This window comes from Symphalangus syndactylus, chromosome 13, assembly GCF_028878055.3.
Source record: "Symphalangus syndactylus isolate Jambi chromosome 13, NHGRI_mSymSyn1-v2.1_pri, whole genome shotgun sequence".
Classification (NCBI taxonomy): Eukaryota; Metazoa; Chordata; class Mammalia; order Primates; family Hylobatidae; genus Symphalangus; species Symphalangus syndactylus.
In genome coordinates this window covers 62,960,584-62,982,071 of record NC_072435.2, presented here as the reverse complement: position 1 = coordinate 62,982,071, position 21,488 = coordinate 62,960,584, and the positions used below count along the sequence as shown (strand labels likewise).

At 39.4% G+C, this 21,488-nt stretch overlaps 1 long non-coding RNA gene across 1 annotated transcript; it reads left to right on the top strand.

Moving 5' to 3' along the window:
- Window positions 1-301: 301 nt before the first annotated feature.
- LOC129459759 (uncharacterized) lies at window positions 302-19,585 on the top strand. The gene is made up of 3 exons (XR_008650054.1): window positions 302-427; window positions 3,007-3,157; window positions 18,973-19,585. It is a non-coding gene; the product is annotated as an uncharacterized lncRNA (long non-coding RNA).
- Window positions 19,586-21,488: the final 1,903 nt, after the last annotated feature.

Below are 21,488 nucleotides of genomic sequence, written 5' to 3'. Positions count from 1 at the left end.
GTTCCTCTAACTGCCTTAAAAGGAATCTACTCCTCTCTCCTGCCACAAGTATCACGTACTATTCTCAACATATTACCGCAAACTAAAAAAAGAAACAGGTTGTGAAGTAATGCAGAAAGTTATTTTTAATTAAAATTATCAATGTATCCATATTAAAAATTTAAATAGAAGATACAAACAATAAGGTGCTGCTGATAGACCCTGAAGGAGGTCTGCCTCTCCCAAAGGCAGGTGGCAAACAATATTATAGGCTACAATATTATGGGACTTCGTATTAATTGTGCTGCCACACAGAGGGGGTGTGGTTTGGGGGTTGAGGGGCTTACTGGCCAGTTTTTCCATGTTTCTCAAATAAAACACTGGTGTCATCAAGAAACACTGTGGAGGGAGACATGAAGACTTTAGAGACAGGAACCACTGCAGAAATGTAAGGATTAGGAGGTAGAATAATACCCCACCCTGGGGCTGAGACTTTGGGGAGGGGATGGCACATTGCTCCTCCTTTTCCTTCCCGTCCCCAGCCATGGCTGCACCTTTCCCAGGCTGGATATGGTGGAGATGTGGGAGGTGTGGGCAAAGACGGTAGAAGAGAAGGAGAAGAACGTAGAAAACAAAAGGGGATTGAGCTACTCTAACACTGGAGATGCAGGGTGGCTTCAGATCCGCAAGACATGTTTTGAGTTTTCTGGGACCCTTATGATCAGAAGGCAGATACTAATGAGAAAATTTTTGAGCCCATGAAGATTTTAAGGTCTAAATTCTCTCCAATTTGGGCTGCTGATTTCTGTTTTCTGGGCACCTTGATTCTCATACTCTAGAAGCACCCAGGTAGGGGCTTGAAGAGAGAAAGCAAGAAGCTGGCTTCCTAAGTCTGGCCCTTGACTTTAAAGGAAGGTGGTTAAATGGAACTTCTGGTTGTCTAGAACATCCCAGGGCCAGATTTCTTGGTGTGTAGTCTTGGCAGACATAATGTTGAGAGGATAAGGAATTTCTAGGTTGAAACTCCAGGACTCCAAAAGGCCCCTTGAAGTTATCTGAGATTCCCTGTTGAGTATTATTACTCAGCTTATTACTATTCTAAATGTCAGCCAGAACTTTGTTATAAATCTGCTACCCAACTTATGTTGAAAGCCATCTCTAAAATTTCCTTTACAACTAATCTTAGGTTTATAAAGTTGGCATTTAAACAGACTGGGTGCAGTGGCTCATGCCTGTAATCCCAGCACTTTGGGAGGCTGAGGTGGGTGGATTGCCTGAGCTCAGGAGTTCGAGACCAGCCAGGGAAACATGATCAAAATCCATCTCTACAAAAAATACAAAAATTAGTTGGGTGTGGTGGCACACGCCTGTAGTCCCAGCTACTCAGGAGGCTGGGGCATGAGAGTCGCTTGAGCCAGGGAGGCAGAGATTGCAGTGAGCTGAGATTGCACCACTGGACTCCAACCTGGGTGACAGAGCGAAACCCCATCTCACACACAAAAAAGGCATTTAATCATGGTTTTGTGACCTTGGCATACATTATGTGGCATCTCTGGGTCCCTATTTCTTCATCTGTGAAAGGAAGACAAATGTGAGGGAGGAATAATTCTTTGTGTCAGTTAGTATGCTTTTGGCAGCAAGGAACAGAAAACCAAACTCTATCTGGCTCACGTAATTAGGACAAGTGTTAGATTACATAAAAGAAAGTCCAGAGGTAAGACAGGCTTCAGAATTGGCTGACCCAGTTGTCCAGTGATTTTATCAATGACCTGGGAACTTCTTCCTCTCTATCGTCCCATCAATACCATCTCAGGCATATCCCTCAGGATCTAGGATGGCTACCAGGAGGGCTTGAAGTTACTAGCATCTTCACTCCCATCAGCTGGAAGAGAGAAACTGTATTTCTGTGTCTTACGTGTGTAAAAGCTTTTCCAGAAACTTCCAGAAAATCTTTTCTTCCATCGTACTGACCAGAATGGGTCACATGGAATTTCTGGCTAATTCTTGGAAAAGGGATAATGCTAGATTTAGACCAATTACATCCACTCCTGGAACTCAACTTCTCCAGAGGTTCATGGGGTGGAGTAGGTACCTAAATGAATTTGTGATTCTGCTGGGAAGAAACAAAGTGGCAATGGAGGAGGCTGGCTTACCATCACAATACCGATGCACTTTCTTCCAAATCAAATAATCCCATTGTCTCTCAGTTACTGTATCTGGGTGACATTCCTATGAACTGTGTGTTGAAAATGTTTTTGTGTCTAGATACATTTAAGGTTTTGTTGTCCTCACAAGACTAAAAGAACAGTATTCTTTTTTGTTGATTGTTTTTGTTTTTGTATCCACTATACAGTGCCAAATGCAAATATTATTTGGGGATGTCAGTCCTTAGAGACTCATTCAAAAGACTTTAAAAAAGAAAAAACCTCTGAATTTACAAAACCAAAGCAGCTATCAGGATGGTAATATTTGGCTTTTGAGACTTTTAAAAACTGTTTGCATGGAGTTGCCAAAAAATACTGATTGAGGGGTGCTGATGATGACATCATTTACACTCCTTTAGGTCTTTATTTCTTTCTCTGTCTACATGTGAGGATAATAATATTTGCCCTACTATGAGATAATGTATGTGAAAGAGTGTTGTAAAGCATACAACAATTAAAGAAGTGTAAGATGATAGTACAACCCGTGCCTCACTGTCCAAAAGAAGAGTTTATGAGAACAAAGGTGCTCCCTCTAAAGGCTTCACCGTCTGTCGAATTAATGAAGAAGGGAGCCTCTGTAAAACAGACGATGTGTGGCCGGGCAGTTTATTAATGTGTTAATTTGGGCTTGTTCTCTTTGTATTCCCCTTCCTCAACTTTAAGTAGGCTTTTTGGGCTTCTGTGCCTCAGGTATTTTTGCTGGGAAGAAAGTAGACGCCATCTCAATTTAGTGTTCTTCCTGCTCTTTGTGTAAAAATGAAACCACTGAAAGACAATGGGAGATGTCTTGGTGAGGGCTGAGAGAAAGTGCATGTTTTTGCAGATCAGGAGATGGGGAGACAGAGGAAAGAAAGGAGAGATCTGTGGATCCCGTGAGCACCCCAGATTGGAAACACTCCTTACCGTGTCTCAAGGAAGCAACAGACCTCCAAACCGCATGGTGTACCTCAAAAGAGCAAGACCCAAGCAAGAAGGTAGAGTCAGCAAAACGCTGGTAGGCTTGGGGAAGGGCTGGAGTGACCAACTGTCCCATGTTATCTGGGGTAATTCATGGAATACAGGACTTTCAGTGTTAAAACTAGGAAAGTTCTAGGCAAATCAGGATGCTTTTGTTACTGTAGGGCGAACTAAGGGGCAACCATGATGGAGTGGAGATTAGAAGACCTTGTCCTGATCTGTGGGCACCTGGTATGTCTTCTTCAACTGGGGGTTACATAGACAGGACAGAGTGTTCCAGCCATGACTTTGGGGGACTCAGATTCAACTTTAAGTTGTTTGAAAAGAAGCATCCAAAGTAATGTTTTTGCATAGCATAGCTTAGGCCCTGAGATTCATGCCTAACACAAAGGTTAAAGAAGTCCACAATTCCTCAACAAAACTTTGGGGCTAGACACATTTCAGGATTCAGAACTTTTTGGGTTTTAAAGATATAACAGTAAGTGTTCTTTATATTATTACATGGCAACTCCAATGCAGTACTCTGTAATCAAGCACACTGATATTTCTACAGAAACATTTATTAATGTTTACATTGAATAAATTAGAGACTGTAAATATTCTGATGTCAATAAAGCTAGGTTGTGTTAGGTTGCACTGCCAGAAACTTAGCTTAAGTTTTGCCGCCAAGTCAGTTGTTACAGTTTTCAGAAATTTTGAGACCTTGGAATTGTGGATAATGGATTGTTGCTGTATTTTTAAATATTCATAAGTATTAGGACAACTCCTCAATTTATTATCATACTAGGTCAAGGGTAAAACCTGTTCCATGTTTTCCAATATTGGCTGAAGATTCTAGAGAATCAGTGAACATGTAATGCCACTTAACACACTCATAGAATTTATTAGCCCCTAATATTGGAATTGATAATGCATTTAAATTCCAATATAAGGTGATATATGCAACATTCAAATGTTCTGCTTGCACATTATAGATTTTTTTCCAGACAACCAAAGTGCAATTATCACAATTTAAAATAGTTTTCTGTAAAGGTCACTTGAAATGCTAAATTTGGTTGGCCTGATAATGAAGAGGTAAAATATTTTTTCTTGAGCAATATTGCCAAACTACAGGTTTTTCTCCAGGGTGATAACCATAGGGCTTTTGATCAGAAGGCTTTAATGTCTATATGGAAGCAAAGTCAAGGACGCTGGTTTGCAAACTGCCATCCAGGGCTCTGAGAGACATGCAAATAATAGTAATTAATACGATGCTGATGATGCTTTTGTTTGTAGGCCTAGAAGGTGTGGTTATTCTAAGCACACTTAATTATGTGCAAGCACAGGCATTCTTTGTCCTGACTCAAAATCATCAAAATAACAGGTCTCCAGGGCCTGAAAAGCTATACCCAATGAGTTTACAATTTCTAACTTTGGTGGTTTCATTATTATTCTTTCCTAAAGAGATAGCTCAAATCTAACCTATTCAGAACTTTGAAGATAAGATTTGACTTTTTGAATCAAATTCAGTTGTATTTCCGTAAAAAGCCAAAGAAGCAAAGACTTCTTTGTCACAATTCTTAGACTTTCCACAGGGAAAGCCATGGGGAGAATACAAGGTATCTTAGATAGTTTCTCTCTAATGAAACCGTGCATCACCTGGACCTAGATTGGACTCTGTGTCCACATTTGTACCTATGTTATTTTGCTGCATTTATGTCTCTAATCACATATGGTGGTTTGTAAAATGTGATGCTTTGGATGGTATTTTTCTTCTTCATTTCATGTGGTTTTCAAAAGGCCTGGAAATTCGTCTTCTTGTCAGAACCACTTATACTGTCTTTTGAGATCTTCTTGGTGTCAGGATTCAGTGCAGCCATTCACTCCCATTCCTTCAGTCTTGATATTCACGACAAACTCATTCCATGGCTGAAATCTAAAATATTTATGTATAGATGACACTGTTTCTCTAATTATTGCAAATGAGGCTCCTTATCTCTCTCATGGTATCTCCTCAGAGAGGGAGTCTGTGAGGAGCTGTGATTTTTTTTTTTTTTTTTTTTTTTTTGCCAGCTCCTTTAAAACCTTCATGAAAGCTCTCTTCACGCTGCCTACCCAATGGCAAATGCATTTAATGTTCCTTGTTGCCTCTGCCCTGCCGCATTTGCCACATGAAGGCTGCTCAGCCTGGTCTCTTGGCTCACAGCATGCACCTGTGACCTGGGGGCCATGGCTAAGGCTCTAGGCGCCCGCAATTGGAGGACTGTCAGCCACGAAATGATAAACAGCAAAGGCTGCTTTTATTAAGAACTCTCCACACTGACCAATTTGGCTTTCTTTCTTGCTCCTAAGCTCAATGGACTAAGACTCAGGGAAGTTTTAATTCAATAGTATTCTCCTTGCCAAATTTCCCTTAGGATTCTAGTTAACTAACCCCGAACGAGAAACACCATAAGGGCAGCACATCCCTCATTGTTAGGCTCACCATTAAATGTAATGACTGATTTCTTTAATCTGTGGGCATGTAAGTCTGTGTTTCTTTCATTGTCAATCTATAATTAATCACCTTATATAAACTAAGAAGTGAGAGAGAAATAAAAAGTCATAGAAATGAGCTCATAATTAAGAGTACATTACACAGACTTTATTATTTCATGGTATAAGCCCCAAAGCATCCACACTACAGTGAAATTTTTCTGTTTTTAAAAGTCTGCTTGCTGTTCGTAAGAATCTTCCTATAAACAAAAGATACTTAGACTTATTTAGGTAGATTTTTGTGCGGGGGGCAGAGGGTCAAAGAATGACCCTATGTCCTGTAAGAGTCCATCCCAAAAGTTCCCTATAAATAATGACTGTTTATTCCTTGAATTTGATCAGTCCACTCGGCATGTAGAATAAAGTGAGAAAAAATAGTGTGTATGGACCATAGTAAGCTTGGAGACAGTGAAGACTTAGAATGATGACTGGTAACATCTCTACCATTGTTAGCATCCTGTGCAATTGCTCTCTACCCCATTGATTTCTATGCATGAATCTCAAAAGAAGATGCAGCTCCCTTTATAAGATAGCGTCTAATGTCTTCCTCTTTCCCAATGGGAGCCAACAATCTCCTCTACAACTTTGGAAACAGTAAGATTAGGCAGCCTAGAGTCAAAACTAATAGGAAAATAACACTAAAGTCTTTTCAATAGCCACCAAGTTTCAAAGAAGAACAAAATTCACCTGTAAAAAATGGCCAGCACCATGGACCACACCTAATATGGAATTATTAGACTTCAGTTCAAAAGTCCTCTTTGCATCTCCCACTTGTGATAAATTAACAAATGGTATTGCTTGAATTAGCTATGCTTTGAGTTTTTCCTGCAAACACAGAACATTAGGTGTTCTTTTTCTTTCTCTCATGTAGAAAATTTGGAAGCCTCCACCTGTTACCTTGAAAATAAAATTGGGTCATCCTTTTTTTTTTTTTTTTTTTTTTTTTTTCACAAAAATGTGAAAGGAACCAGGGTTGTTATTTTAAGGCAAAATATTTATGTTGCAATAGTTACGTCAATATCAAATATATTTAACATGAAACTCCTAGAGAAATAAAGCACCTGCAAGGAACTCCCCCCAAACATGCTTCGGAAGAGTAATCTTGATTCAGAAAGATAATCTTTAGTAATCATATGAACTGTCACTAAGGGACTCCTCAGGCGGAGCCTTCCCTAATGAGCATTGCCAGGGAGCTCTGAGTGCTGCTGTCTCCTTACCCCCAAGCCACTGGGAAATGCATCCGCCCCTTGCTCCCACTGCATAAAGTGGGAAATAATGCATTTCAAGAAGCTATGTCTTCATATTCAGATTCACATCACAGGGAAGTTAAAAGAAGAAACCTTGTTTGTGTTAGTTACAGATGGATCCCAAGCACCTGAACAGTGCCTGCAACAAATGCGATGTTCAATGAGTGAATGATGGCACAGAGACTAGGTAGGCTGCTGCCTGCCAAATGGAGGACTCTCAGGGTCATAGTAGACCACCACAGTCAAGGGGGATTTTCCTGAACCCTGATCTACCATTTCTAACTTCCTGAATTGTTTTTGACCTTTCCTTCTCTCCACTGAAGAAAAAATGATAATTTTCTTGGGTGTAGGTCTATTGCTTATTCATAGGACATGCGTATAATTACCATACTATACTGTAATTGATTACTTATTTCCAGCAGAGCCAACCTATCCATTAGGCGTAGTAGTAAACACACACACAACACACACACACCAAATAATTTTGAGACTGCAGAAAATGTTTTAATATAAAGTATTAAAATAATCAACTTTATACTAACACAGTTGTAAAATAACAGTTTTAATATTTTTTAATGGAATAAGGGGCCCATGAAGGCAAAAGTGCCTGGGACCCGTGAGAATCATACTGCAGACCTGATCTTCATTAGGCAGTGAACAAACAATATTGGAAACGAATCTCGTTTAAATGCAGAAAGAGGAAGCAAAGAGAAAAGAGCTGATAAAAAGAAGTCTTTTTTTTAGGTGTGGGCTGGCAGTGAGAGAGAAGAATGCCTTGGAGAAGGCTGGAGAAGTAGGAGGCTGAAACCAGGGAGATGTGTAGGGGTATCTGGGGAACTTCTGGAACAGGTGGGGTGTTGAGTCCATATTTGGAAGGGGAAGATATATTTTCTGGCAGGCTGATGAATAATGGAATTTGAGAGCTAGAAGTGCTCTTAAGAGCTATTGTATTCCAACTCCTTATTTTATGGGTGAGAAGGCTGAGTCTTATTAAATTATTGGGAAGATAGAATCTGATTCTAATGCCTTTTCCACTGCTCTGCCAACTCTTCCATTTGCCTGAATTGTATTTACAAGATGGGGTGAAACGAACAACAAACTTCATTCACGTGTTTATTACATGTGTGTAATGCACATATGTGTGACCAATTCCACACATACCATAATGTTAGACAGTCATTTTCAGGAGTCTTAATAGATCTAGTAGATTACTTTCCAGTCACAGAATGGGACATTTTTATTTCTTATCCATCTCAACTCTACTGCAACTCTGACTTGGAATCATTAGCATGTGCCTGGCCACCTCCCAAGTAAGAAGCCTGGACCTAGTAGCATAACTAAATTGGTCAGATAACTAAAAGGACAGATAGCCAAGTCTGGCTAAAGTGAAACCAGAACCCACCAGAATTAGTGGGGCTGATTCTACTCTGATTCCAGAAAAGTCCTAGTTCTAGAGGGATTGTATGAGACTTTCTCTCATTCCCAGATGAGAGCCAGCAAACTGCATCTAAACTTCTGACCCATTCTTGAGTCATTCAACAAATATACCAAAGAGCTATTCTGCACAAAATGCAGGTAATGATAAGTGGACGCAAGGGTGAATTATGATTGGACCTTGTCCTCAAGGAGTTTATAGTCTAATTGAAGGTCTAATGAAGGGGAGAGTGAAGAGCCCACAGGATGGTGGAAGCCACATAAATCAGTGTTCAGGATTACATGGCTCCATTCTGCCTCTAGGACATCCCTTTATGAGTAAATGCTTGGGAGGTTGTAGAATGAAATAAATTCTCCACATACGAGCCAGAGCTCAGGAAATTAAAGAGGAATGGAATCAAGGAAGGGAAAGGTCAGGGGGAGTAGTGGGAGAGGATATTGCAATCTGAGTTTTCAAAAGACATTTCAGTTCAGATGAACTCATGGAAGGAACTAAACTTTAATCTTTAAAGCTTCATTGTGCAATTTCCTAAATGAAGGAGCAGTCTGATTGGTATATTTAGCATCCTCACAGAATAAACCTGCATGGGGGTTACACAACCTATCATAGGAATGAGGAGCTTCCATTTTCCATGTATATGTTGTTATCGCCATGTCTCTATGAGGTAGGGATTTGACCCTTATTGTCTTTAGTTTGAAAACATTAAGTCACTGTTTAATAAACTAGCTCCTACTCCAGATTCTTGAAAGGCAGCCCTGTTTCTGTTAGTTATTAAGGATGCAAAGCTCTACAAATCCTCTTCCTCATCAAATTCACTCTTGTAATATAAACAGATTAATTTTCAAAACAATCAATTTCAGTTTCCACAGCCTCATGACCAATAGAAAAAGACTAACCTCCTTCCCTGATATTAGACAGTCAACCCACCCTCACAATCGTGTTCCACTGCTCCACACACAGGTATACTATGCAATCTACACAGAACCTCACAGCCTGCCATGCACACACTCATGTCTACACCCACTCATACTACTCAGGAACACCCACCGTTTCTCTATGCCTACTTATTCATTTATTTATTTGGACAAATATTTATGGTGTACCTACTCAGTTTCAAAAACTTTAATAGGTTCTGGGGATTCAAAGGTGAACAAGACAAACACAGTCCCTCCTTCAGGAGCTTTAAGCTCTAGTTTTGATAAGTGCTACACAGAAGTACAAGGCATTATGATGACACATAAAGGTGTCAGGTTACCTAATCCAGTGGGTCATGGAAGCCTTCTCTAAGGGAATTACTTTTAATCTGAGATATAAAAAATTAAGAGGATTTATCCAAGCATTAGAGCATTCTATGAAGAAAGAACCACAGGTGTAGAGCCCTAAGGCGCGTCCAGATCCTACCCGCCCTGCAAGACTCAGCTCAGTTTTCAACTTCTCATCAAGTTTTTCCTGACCTCTGGAGTCTATGTTGAAGAACTGCTTACTCTTCTGAACTCACTGACACTCTGACTCTGTACCATTTTCTTAAGCTCTTAGTCACCATTGTTCTTATCACCATCCCACCTTTTATCTTTATCTTGCCTGGATTGTATCAGGATAGAACCATGCTCTGTGTCTTACAATCTTCATGAACATCTAGCTCCTAGTAAAAGTGTCTTACAATCTTCATGAACAGCTAGCTCCTAGTAAAAGCTCAATAAATATAAATTAAATGCAGGTATGCATGACTGAATGTATGAATGAATAAATGGTCTTGGTCAATTCAAGTTCCATGCATGGCCATTTAGTAAGTCTCAACAGAGGCATCACAGCAGTACAGAAGATATTGTATTCTTGACATTTTTAAAAGATTATTGGCCATTCATCTCATTAAATAGGCCATAACCCCCAAATCACCCCCTGTCTCACCCCCCAAAAAAAACATGAGGATGGATGGTCAGAAAAAGCTGTCTCTATTCATGGTGCTGTGAGAAGATATTTTCTACCTAATAGTTGTTAGGTTATATAAATTGGTCTCAAGAAAATCTCTAAATTGAATGTGCTGGATTCTGTTGGATATGATATGTTCTTAGTGAAAGAGAAACCACCTTAACTAGTCTCCAGGCAGAAGAATCCTTCAATAGAAGCCTGCTGAAGGATGTGTGGATAGGCCTGTGGACTCTCATGATAGCTAACCTCTTCCACGAACCAAAATAGAGAATTGACACCACCCGCCAGTTTGTGGTAATTCTCATCCTGCTCCTGGGCCTGCCAACATTCTCACTGCTATGGCTTCCTATCTCCTCCACCTTTGTTCCTCACCCTCCTTGGAACCAACCTGCCAACTTCAGGCCAAGTGGTATCATCCTTCCCTTAAGAAAATTTTAAAATGGAACACACTCAATTTCTGTTGCCTACATCAAAAACCACCTCAATGAGTTTTTAGTTGATACTTATATTTGAAAGCTGGCTGTGGTTGGGAGAAAATGTAACCACAGAGAGGCAGCTGACTCAGAGAGGGCACAGAAGAAACTAAATTATTAACACCTTAGTTCCTGTTCTCTGAATTTTCCCGTCCTCTGGATTTTAGAGGAAGTGCCAGAATGGGAAGCATTTTAGTGATAGATTCTTTGCTGTGAGTGCCAAACCAGAAGATATCCAAGCAGGCCTGGAATGAAGAGAGGCCCAAGGATAAACAAGAGCTCAGTTCAGTTCAATGTGTGTTTATGAGCTCCTGCTAAGTTGCATACTCTGCACTGGGCATTAGAAATACAAAAATAAATAAAATATTGTCCCTGATTTAAAGGAGCTTGTGATCCAGTAGGGGATTCAGACGTGTCAACATGTGATTACTGTGCAATGTGGTAAGTGCAGTGAGAAACAAGAAATAAGAGAGGAAAACATCACCCATCTCAGGAAGGATAGAAAAGTAGGTTGGTCTAGAGGGTTGAAAATGATTCTGAAATGATCGTACTAATGTTATAACGATAGGTCACACTGCCACATAGCAACATAAAAAGTCTACATAAAAAGAGGTCATGTGTTTTGGGGAAATAATTACTTAATCTCTCACCCAGTGGATCAAATGAGGAATTCCATGGCCCAAATGAAGCCAGAGTAATATGAAATTTAATTATTTTAATTGCTCAAAATTGGCAATGCACACAGCTCTCTGCTTAGACCCTGACATTTGACTAAAACCTTTATGAATTGTTTATGGAAAGGTTTACCAACCTCAGCACTAATGACATTTTTGGACTAGATAAGTTTTATTGTGTGAATGTCCTGTGTATTGTAGGATGTTTAGTCTTTACCCATTGATGCCAGTGGCATCCACCATCTCCCAATTGGGACCAACTAAAATGTCTCAAATTGCTAAATGTCTCTTGGGGGGTAAAATCAATGCTAGTTGAGAACCACAAGTGAGGAAGTTTGTAGAAATGAACACAATCATGTCTATTCAGTTCAAGATAATCAGTTCCTATCTAACACTCTGTTTAATAACCCAAACCCAGGAACTTGTCATCATCATTGTAGTTAAGCCTTTCCTTAGACAATTTCTACTTGAGACTCAGTGATAGCTGTGGCAGAAATTTCTAGTTTCCTCCATTATACATTTGACTTCTCTCAGTCAACCTGGAAAAAGAACTCTCGATTTTTAGCTGGCCATCCAGAGTAGACATTTCCTGGTCTTGCTGATGAGCTATAAGCAGAATTAGTGTGCGCAGTTTCTAGGAATTTCCTTAAAGGGAAGGAATGTGTTCTTCTTCAATTTCTTCCTTTTTCCACTTGATGTAGATGTAGTTGCTGGAGATCCAGCAGCCATACTTGATTATGAGGTGACATTGGGAACTGAAGCCACGAATTTCAGTTCAACAGATAGAAAAGGCTGACACCGGGCAGGGCCTTACCAGCCCTGAAATCCTGAATTGCTACCTCCAGACTATCACATGAGATATTGTTTTTTGTATTGTTATTGTCTCTGTTACTTTCAGCTGCACCTGATATTAGTCAATACAATTGCCTAAAGTGGACACTTATTAGATTTCCAAAAGTCTCTGGACAACAATCTTCATCACATTAGGAAGCTTGGTCAGCTGTTCTACCAGAACCTTTACAGAAAACCCCGTCCTCTTCTCTTTTCTTCTCTTACAGTACACAGCACAGGATATTGGTTATTTCAACAATAACCCTCCTACCACCTCTCAGTCTGCTACTCTAGCCAGTCAGTTACACTAGATAGACTGTTACTACCACTTACTAAAAGTTGGCATCTCCTTGAACCCATCAGACACAAAAATGAAATGAGAATACCTATTACTTGCAGAGTTGCAAGAAAAAGTATACTCTCCACTATTTCTGGTAGAAATGTGTAGAAAGACAGCAACAGAAATGTTGCTGTCTTTTTAAGAGCAATTTAATAATAGCAAGAGAATTGAAAAATATACCATTCCTCACAACTATCAACTTCTAAGAAGTAAAATCAATACTAATGAAAGATATATGTATAGGGTTATTTATTGTATTTTTCCACAGAAAGGGAATAATATTTCTGATAAGATAAATAGAGAAGTATATTTGAGATCTATCAACATATAGTTGGTATTTAAAACTATGGGGTTGGATGAAATCATCTAGGAAATGAGTTGTGAAAGAAGAGAGAAGAGATTTGAGGACTGAGCCTGGAGCATTCCAACATTTAAGAGTTAGGAAGATAAAACAGATTCTGCCCAAGAAAATGAGAAGTAGTGACCAGTGAGATAGGCAGAAACAAGGAGGGAGGTTTCCTTGCAGCCAAAAGAAGAGAGAGTTTCAAGAAGGCTAAAGTGATCAACTATGCCAGCTGCTACCAAGAGGTTGAGTAAGATGAGGACGAAGAAGGAATCATTTGACATGGCAATATGGAAATCGATGAAGACCCTGGCAAAAGCAGTATCAGTGGATTGGTGGGGACAATAGCTCGACAGGAGTGGGTTCAAGAAAGAATGGAAAGTGAGGAAGTGAAGAAGGTGGGTATAGATAACTCCGCATTTTTGCTAAAAGAGAAATGGATCAGTGGGTTACCAGAAAGTATTTTGTTTAGATGCAAAGCAATGTAGCATGTTTTTAGAGCAATAATATAGCAGAAGGGTAAATAGGTGATTCAAGAGAAGGAATAATTGCAGAGTCAAGTCAATAAGTAGATAACCTCATAGAGGGATGAGCCTCAGACCGGAGCCAGGACAGCACACCTGCTATGACACAAGGGAAGGCACAATATATGGGCACCAATGGAGGTATGATGGCACATTTGATGGTGGAGGGGGAAAAGATTCTCCTCTGATCACTTTGGCCAATATCCGGCTGATCCACAGATATGCAAGCAAGCCCAGCTGAAACCAGAAGAACTGCATAGCCTAAATCATCAACCTACAGATGATTAAGCTAAATACATGTTTATGGTGTCAAGCCACTAAATTTTTGATGATGTGTTACATGACATTATGATAGAAATAGATAACTGAGGCAAGGAATGTTCCATGTCTGTGGGTACATATGGAGCTGCCTCATTTTTTAATAAATGATTACATATAGCATCGAGCTGTATGTGCCATATTTTATTTATTTTACCATTTCCTTATTACTGTTTATTTTAGTTGCTTCTATAAACAATGCTGCAAGAAATATCTTCCTACATATGTCTTTGCACATGTACATGGAACTGAACAATGAATTCCTAGAAGTGAAATTTTGGGGTCAAAATTTATATGCAATGGTAATTCTAATAGATACTGGCAAATGGACATCTATAAAGAATGTAAAAATGCATGTTTGTCAATAACTTATGGATGCATTTCCACACATCTTCATGTTATCAATTTTTTTGCCAATATGGTAGGTGTAAAAAATGTAATTACTATAGATAGCACTTTCATTCCTCTTATTCTGTGGTCCTAGAATAAACCCCACCATCCCTACTGTTTCTATTGACTCTGAAGAGCACCTATTTCACTCCTATCAGCTCTGTTCAAGAAGCATAGGGACCTCCTCCTTGCTTCACACCATTTCCCCAGTGGTTTTATATTGTCAATACTCTTCTTTTGTCAGTAGGTTTTCCACTAAGTTTCAGTAAGTTATGACTCACTTAATGTAAGGAAAATAGGAAAAACATTCCACATCTTTGCAGAGGAATGAGTTGTATTTAAGATTGTTTATTATAAATGGAAATGTTGAAGGAAGGTTGGAAGAAGCTAAAAAGGAAGAAGAAATTAAAAAGAGAGAGATAAAGATGGGACTAATAGAGTTTTCTGAAGTCCCTTTGTATTAGTCAGGGTTCTCTAGAGGGACAGAATTAATGGAATATATATATATATACACATATGGGTTTATTATAGGTATATATGACTTGACTCTGCAATTATTCCTTCTCTTGAATCACCTATTTACCCTTCTGCTATATCATTGCTTTAAAAACATGCTACGTTGCTTTGCATCTAAACAAAATACTTTCTGGTAACCCACTGATCCATTTCCCTTTTAGCAAAAATGCAGAGTTATCTATACCCACCTTCTTAATAAACCCATATATGTATATTAAGAATTAACTCACATGCTCACAAGGTCCCACAATAGGCCATCTGCAGGCTGAGGAGCAAGGAGGGCCAGTCCTAGTCCCCAAACTGAACTTGGAGTCCGATGTTCAAGGGTAGGAAGCATCCAGGACAGGAGAAAGATGTCAGCTGGGAGGCTAGGCCAGTCTCTGTTTTCACATTTTTCTGCCTGCTTATATTCTAGCCATGCTGGCAGCTGATTAGATTAAGGATGGGTCTGCCTTTCCCAGCCCACTGACTCAAATGTTAATCTCCTTTGGCAGCACCCTCACAGACACACCCAGGATCAATATTTTGTATCCTTCAATCAAGTTGACACTCAGTATTAACCATTACACCCTTTGACTTCTACCATATTTCCTAACTTTGATCTCACAAGAGGTTTGTATGTTAACTAGAATCTACTTTAAAATACTTCAGCATGGACAGTGTGATAAACTTGTGAACACTAGTTTTCACTTTAAGGTTGGTCAGCTGCCCCCAGGGGGTCTGCATTCTCAACAGGTATAAACAGCAGTCATCCAAATGGAAAGTCATACCAGTAAAATAAACAGGTAAATAAATAAAATAGAACTTTAAGATAATGAAGGAAGTACTAAACAAGTGTAAAAGGGGCTATGGGTGTGCACATGATAAAAGGATACAATTTTTAGAGGTAGAGTTTGGGGCCTTGCATAGCTTCCCTATTCCCATAACACTATTAATGTATCCAACATATACTAAGGATATTTATGTAATTATTCAATGTGCTATACATTTTTTAATCATAAAACAAGGTCGGGAAAGTTCATTTATGAATAAGTATAAGTAATTTGACCTTAACGCAAGGTGAAAATTGTCAGGTTGGACGCATTTTTAATTTTGCCATGGATTCTCAGCTTTATTACTTTGCACTCAAAGGGCAATTAGCTTAGATAGTGGTTTCTGATAGTCAAGCATTTTTCTTTTGAGCATCTAACCAAATTGCATTTGCAGTAATAACCCTCCCTGAAGTCAATAGGTCTTTGGAAAAAAAAGAGTGTGGATGACTGAAGAGAATTGAGATGGAGTCCCATGAAGGACAAAGTAGAGAGCCTAATGCAGCCTTTTATCGTCTCCATTAAATGGGCAGGCAAATCAGACGCTCAAGTGAGCCAACCTTCTTGTAACTGATATGATTTCCTGGATGGCTCAAGAAAACATAATGTCTCTATGCTGAGTTGAAACCCTTAAATAAAGCACTAAATTGAAAAGATATATTTCAATGCAGCTGTTCATTGTCTTTTCAATTCTATCACTTTCCCACTTCATGTATTTATTTCTTTCACACATAATAAGCCTTAGTATGAGGAAAGGAGACTGGCAGGAGAGACAACTGAGCCATTCAGGGTTTCTAGTGGTCTCATCAGATAATCACAGAACGTCGGTGCCATTGAGGGAACAGTCTATTAGCGAAAGAGCAATAATGACATGGCCGCAGGCTCAGTGGCTGGGCCTGTGTTGAGAGTCTGCCGAGATCTTTCTGACCAATTCTCTCAAACAATTGTTTTCTTCTTCCCCAGATCAACCAATTACTTGGCTGAATCAAGAAACAAGTGGTTGTTTTGACTTTACTCTCTCTCCCAATGCTAAATGGAAGTTTGCATTTTACCATAGCTGCGATCAATTCACGATTAAATTGAGACTCAGTTTGAGATACAAAACAGCTGCAAATTATGTTCAAAAGTCAGTAAATCATTGTCAACTCATTTTGTGGCCTTGGAAATACACCCGAGATGTGTAAAAATAGCACCAGCTACATACTTTTCTTTCAAAAATCCAAGCAGCCAGTGATCTGTGGATTTTTTTCCTTTTCTTATTTATTTTCTTTTACCATATTTTTATTGTGATGATATTTTATCCTAAAAGTAGTTGGTTCTGATCCATTTGTTTTCATTCACAGTGGCCAGATATGTTTCCAAGAGTGCTTATATCCCCATAGCATTTGGAGGGCTCTATACCTGGGTGGCTCATAACCTTACCTTTTCTATTCTTGCCGCTACATCTTTCAAAGGACTAAAGCGTTTAATGACTCTGCCCCATGGTAAAATAGGGCCAAATATTCACCTGGGGAACCTAAGCTTGTCTCACCTTCTCATAATGTTGCATGTCCCCCACAAACTGTTCATTGCCTATCACAAAAGTGTAACGAGTGTGTAACGTTACCCAAATGTCTAGCAGAAAGTTGGCGAAGAGATGTTATTTATTATGCCAATTCAGACTGGTTATTGATGATAGTGGTTTGGCTAGCTATGTCCAGGCTTAGTGGAAAGAGACAGTGGTTAACAAGCAATGTCCGACAGGTGCACTCCTCGGGCACTTGCCCTCCCTCCCAGTTCCAAAGTATACTCAGGCTCTATGCACTGATTGAACAAGTGCTCCAGGAGGTGCACTAAACAGAACATCTTTTTAAGAGGTTCATTGGCACTCACTACTCACCCAAGCCTTTTCTTTTCTGTACCCTCAGGGGTCAGAGAAAACTTTCTTCACATGATAACTATACCCTTTGCATGGGCAGGCCTATAAAAGAGCTCCTGACCAAAGCCCTGCAACAAGAGGCCTCTAAATGGAGTGGCCAAGTCAGAGTGGCAGAGAGATCCAGCACAGATTTTGAGTCCAGCATCTACCTTCTGTTCCCATTAATGGTTCTTGTGCTGCCCTGAATGCTGGGAAACCATGGGGCTAGGGAGTTTCCCTTACAAAGAAAAGTTGAATCGTGACCCTAGCCTCTTAGAGGTGGCCATCCACTGGCTCCGTTGTTGGTACTTGCCTCAAGCAATCTATTGATCCTGGAAAATCCAACTACCTACCACCTTGAGCCTGTCTCCAGTGAGCTTTACAGACATCATTCATCCTTTTAGATGATACGCTCCTTCCAAATAAGGAGCTCTGTGAGTTTAGACTGTACGTGTATTCAGGCATTTCTTTATAATGGTAGTGTTTTGCTTATGCTAGATAGGGCTTGAGACTTGAGTGGTCTCATTTCTGTGAGTTCTCTCCCTTTTATTTTGTTCCCTTAGAAAATGTTTACTCTAGGTGCAGTGACTCGCATCAGTAAACCCAGCAACTCTGGAGGCTGAGGTGGGAGGAATACTTGAGGCCAGGAGTTTGAGACAAGTCTGGGCAATATAGCGAGAACTCATCTTTAAAACAATCTTTTTTTAATTAATAAATTTTAAAGAACTTAGCCAGGCATGGTTGTGTGTGTTTGTAGTCCCAGCAACTTGGGAGACTGAGGTGGGGGGGATCGCTTGAGCCCAGGAGCTGGAAGTTGCAGTGAGCTATGATCACTCCACTGTACTCCAGCCTGGTCAATAGAGCAAGACCCTGTCTTGAAAAACAAAAACAAAAAAAGTTTTGACATTTTGGTTTTTAGTTTTAGTATATGGTTTTCAGGTTCCATCGCACTCTTTCTTTCCTCAAGATCCACCCTCTTACTCTCACTTTTACTCTCATTTTCTCTCGCTCTCCTTCTTTCTCTTTCTCCCTGTGCCACCTCTCTTATATAAAACAGTGTCTTTTACTGTGATGCTCCCTGTTTGTAGCATTACCGCAAACTTCCACATATCCACGCACACACACTCTTGCAGCAGGCTGCACATTCTCTTTTGCTGTGGGTCTGAAGAGTTGGGTGGCTTTTCCAACTCACCAGTGGAGCAAGGTGTGGTGGCAAGAGTGCACCTGGGAGACCAGGATTCTCCCACACAGTAGTTGTATGATTAGGGGCAAGTCAACCTCTCTCTGTTTCTTCATCTTTTAGTAAAAGAGTAGCTCTCCCTGCCCTATCTACTTTGCAGAGTTTTTACAGGGATAAAATAAAGAAATGATCATGAAATATCTTTGTAAAGTATAAATTGCTTTGTAAATGTTATTTTATTATTGCTGTATTTTTGTAAATCAGGTCACTCCACTGTAAGGTGGTAATTATACTTGCAGGAGGTTCCGATTGTCCCCTGCAGGCACTCAACTGAAGAATGACAGCTTTTAGGCAATGCCTATCTCATGTAATTAATTCTCACTTATCTGAGATCCTCTTCATCATTCCACAGAATGCTGCCTGATTTCCTGACATTAACAATGAACACAGCCAGACTGAAGAGGAGAAGGCTACTGGGACCATGGCAGTCAAGGAAACACCATCAACACCCAGTCTTCTTCCCATATTACTCAGAGACTTTTATCTTTGCCATCCCTAAACACATTCCTGCAGGTCTCCAGATCCCTTCCAGCCCATCTTAGATAAAACTGTGCACGAAAAATGTGCTTCTAATATAGAGGTTTCCATTTGGAGACCTTGTATTTGAATCACAACTCAAACTTTTTTAATGCCACCCTCTGTTTCTCTACTGGATCTTAAAGACAATTGACCCTGAAGCATAATAAAATAATCAATTATGTCTCATCTATGCTATGCTATTTGAGAGCATTTCCCTCAAAATCTCTTCTATACTTTGATTTAAAAGTAAGATTTATGCCAAAAAGCCAATGAATGAATATTAATGTGATATTTTAGATATCTAATGAAAAATCTCAAATATCGTACAATGTAATTAATTTATATTTTCAATATACCAGTTTCTCACCAACTATGAGAATTTGATTCCTAAAAATCCCCTTGGTAGAAGAATTCAGATTCGTGAAATAAAAGATCTTACAGAAAAAGAAAATTAGTAGTTAATGTTCATGGTAAACCTTAAAAGGTCCTTAAAAATATATTTCTATTATATGATCCAGCAGCCTCACTTCTGAGTATGTATCCAAAAGAATTGAAATCAGGATCTTCAAGGGATATTAGCACTACTGTGTTCACTGCAACACTACTCACAATTGCTAAGATGTGAAAACAAATGTCCATCAACAGATAAATGGATAAAGAAAATGTGGTATACACATGCAGTGGAAAACTGCTCGGCCTTAAGAAAGAAGGAAATTCTGTAATAGGCAACACCATGGATTGACCTTGAGGACATTATGTTAGGTGAAATAAAACCAGACACAGAAAGGCAAGTACTGCATGATCCCACTTAGATGATGTATCTAAAATAGTCAAACTTAGAAAACAAAGACTGGAATGGTGGTTACCAGGAGCTGGAATTAGGAGGAGATGGGAGTTATTAATCAACAGGTGTAGAGTTTCACTTAAGTAAGATGAATAAGCTTCTGAGGTTTGTTGTACATCGTATGTATAGTCAACAATAATGCACTGTACACTTAAAATTTGTTAAGAGGATAGATCTCGTATTAAGTGTTATTGCAATTAAATAATAATTTAAAAATATACATTGCTATCAATTTGAAGAAAACAATGAAGGCAGCGTATGCCTTAAAGACAGAATCAATGAGATTAAGTTTTTACCATTTGAAAGTCATCTTCTGGTTGTCTTTTACCTTGAATCAAGCTTCATGAGACAAAAAAGGCTGTGATGAACTGAATTGTTCCCAACCTCCCATTCATGTGTTGAAGACCCAACCCCCAATGAGATAGTATTTGAAGATGTGGCCTTTTGCAGAAAATTTGGTTTAGATGAAGTCATGAAGATGAGGTCCTCCTGGTGGGATTGGTGCCTTTATAAGAAGATACACCAGAGAGCTTGCTTGTTTGCTCTCTCTCTTTCTGTGCATGCTCATGCAAAGAAGAAATCATGTGAGCACACAGGGAGATGGCGGCCATCTGTAAGCCAGGAAGAGAACGCTTACCAGAACTGTACTTAGTTGGCACCCTGATCATGGACTTCTAGCTTCCAGAAGTGTGAGAAAATAAATCTGTTTTTTTAAACCACCAAGTCTATGGTATTTTGTTATGGCAGCTCAAGCCGACTAAGGTAAACGCAAATACAAAAATGGGGTCCTAAAGTCCCAAGGGAAAACAGGAAAGTGTGTCCCAAATAGATCAGTCAATGGCATGGGGAACAAAGGTGTGGGGAACAAGGGCGAATTATCAAAGCTGAGTCTGAGAACCTAAGAAGGAACTGAGGAAATAAAGAAGTAACAGCAACAGGTCAGATCAGAATAGTCAGAGATAAGACATTAACTCCGGCAGCAGATTTTGCACATTCCAGGTACACTAGTGTGTGGACAGCCAGGTCCATCTAAAGACACCAGACAGAGTGAGGAGCAATGCATTATTATCTTAATTATTTCTAATAAGCAGGACTCACAATTTGGGTACATGGGAAATATTATTGTTACAGTTGCCAAAAAAAAACCCTATATTGGATTTTTGCATATGGACTTGAGGCTGGGAATAATTACTGTGACATTTTGCAAAGATCTATTTTCATGGATGGAATTTTCATCATGCTTCATTTTAGATGTCCTCCAATCTGATAAACAACAAAAGGGTTCCAAGGATCCATTTATTCAGAAGAAACTGAAATTTAAAATTAATTTTAAACCTTCCATAAAGCTGTTCTACATTTGAAGAAAAAGGTACTTTCTTCACTAGCCTTTGTGGTTTTCATTTCAATCATTATATGAATAACCAAAATCTCTTCTGATGCAAATGTCAGTATTTGGAGAGGTCCACCTTTTTATATCGTATTCCTGAATGTCTTTAACCAGAATT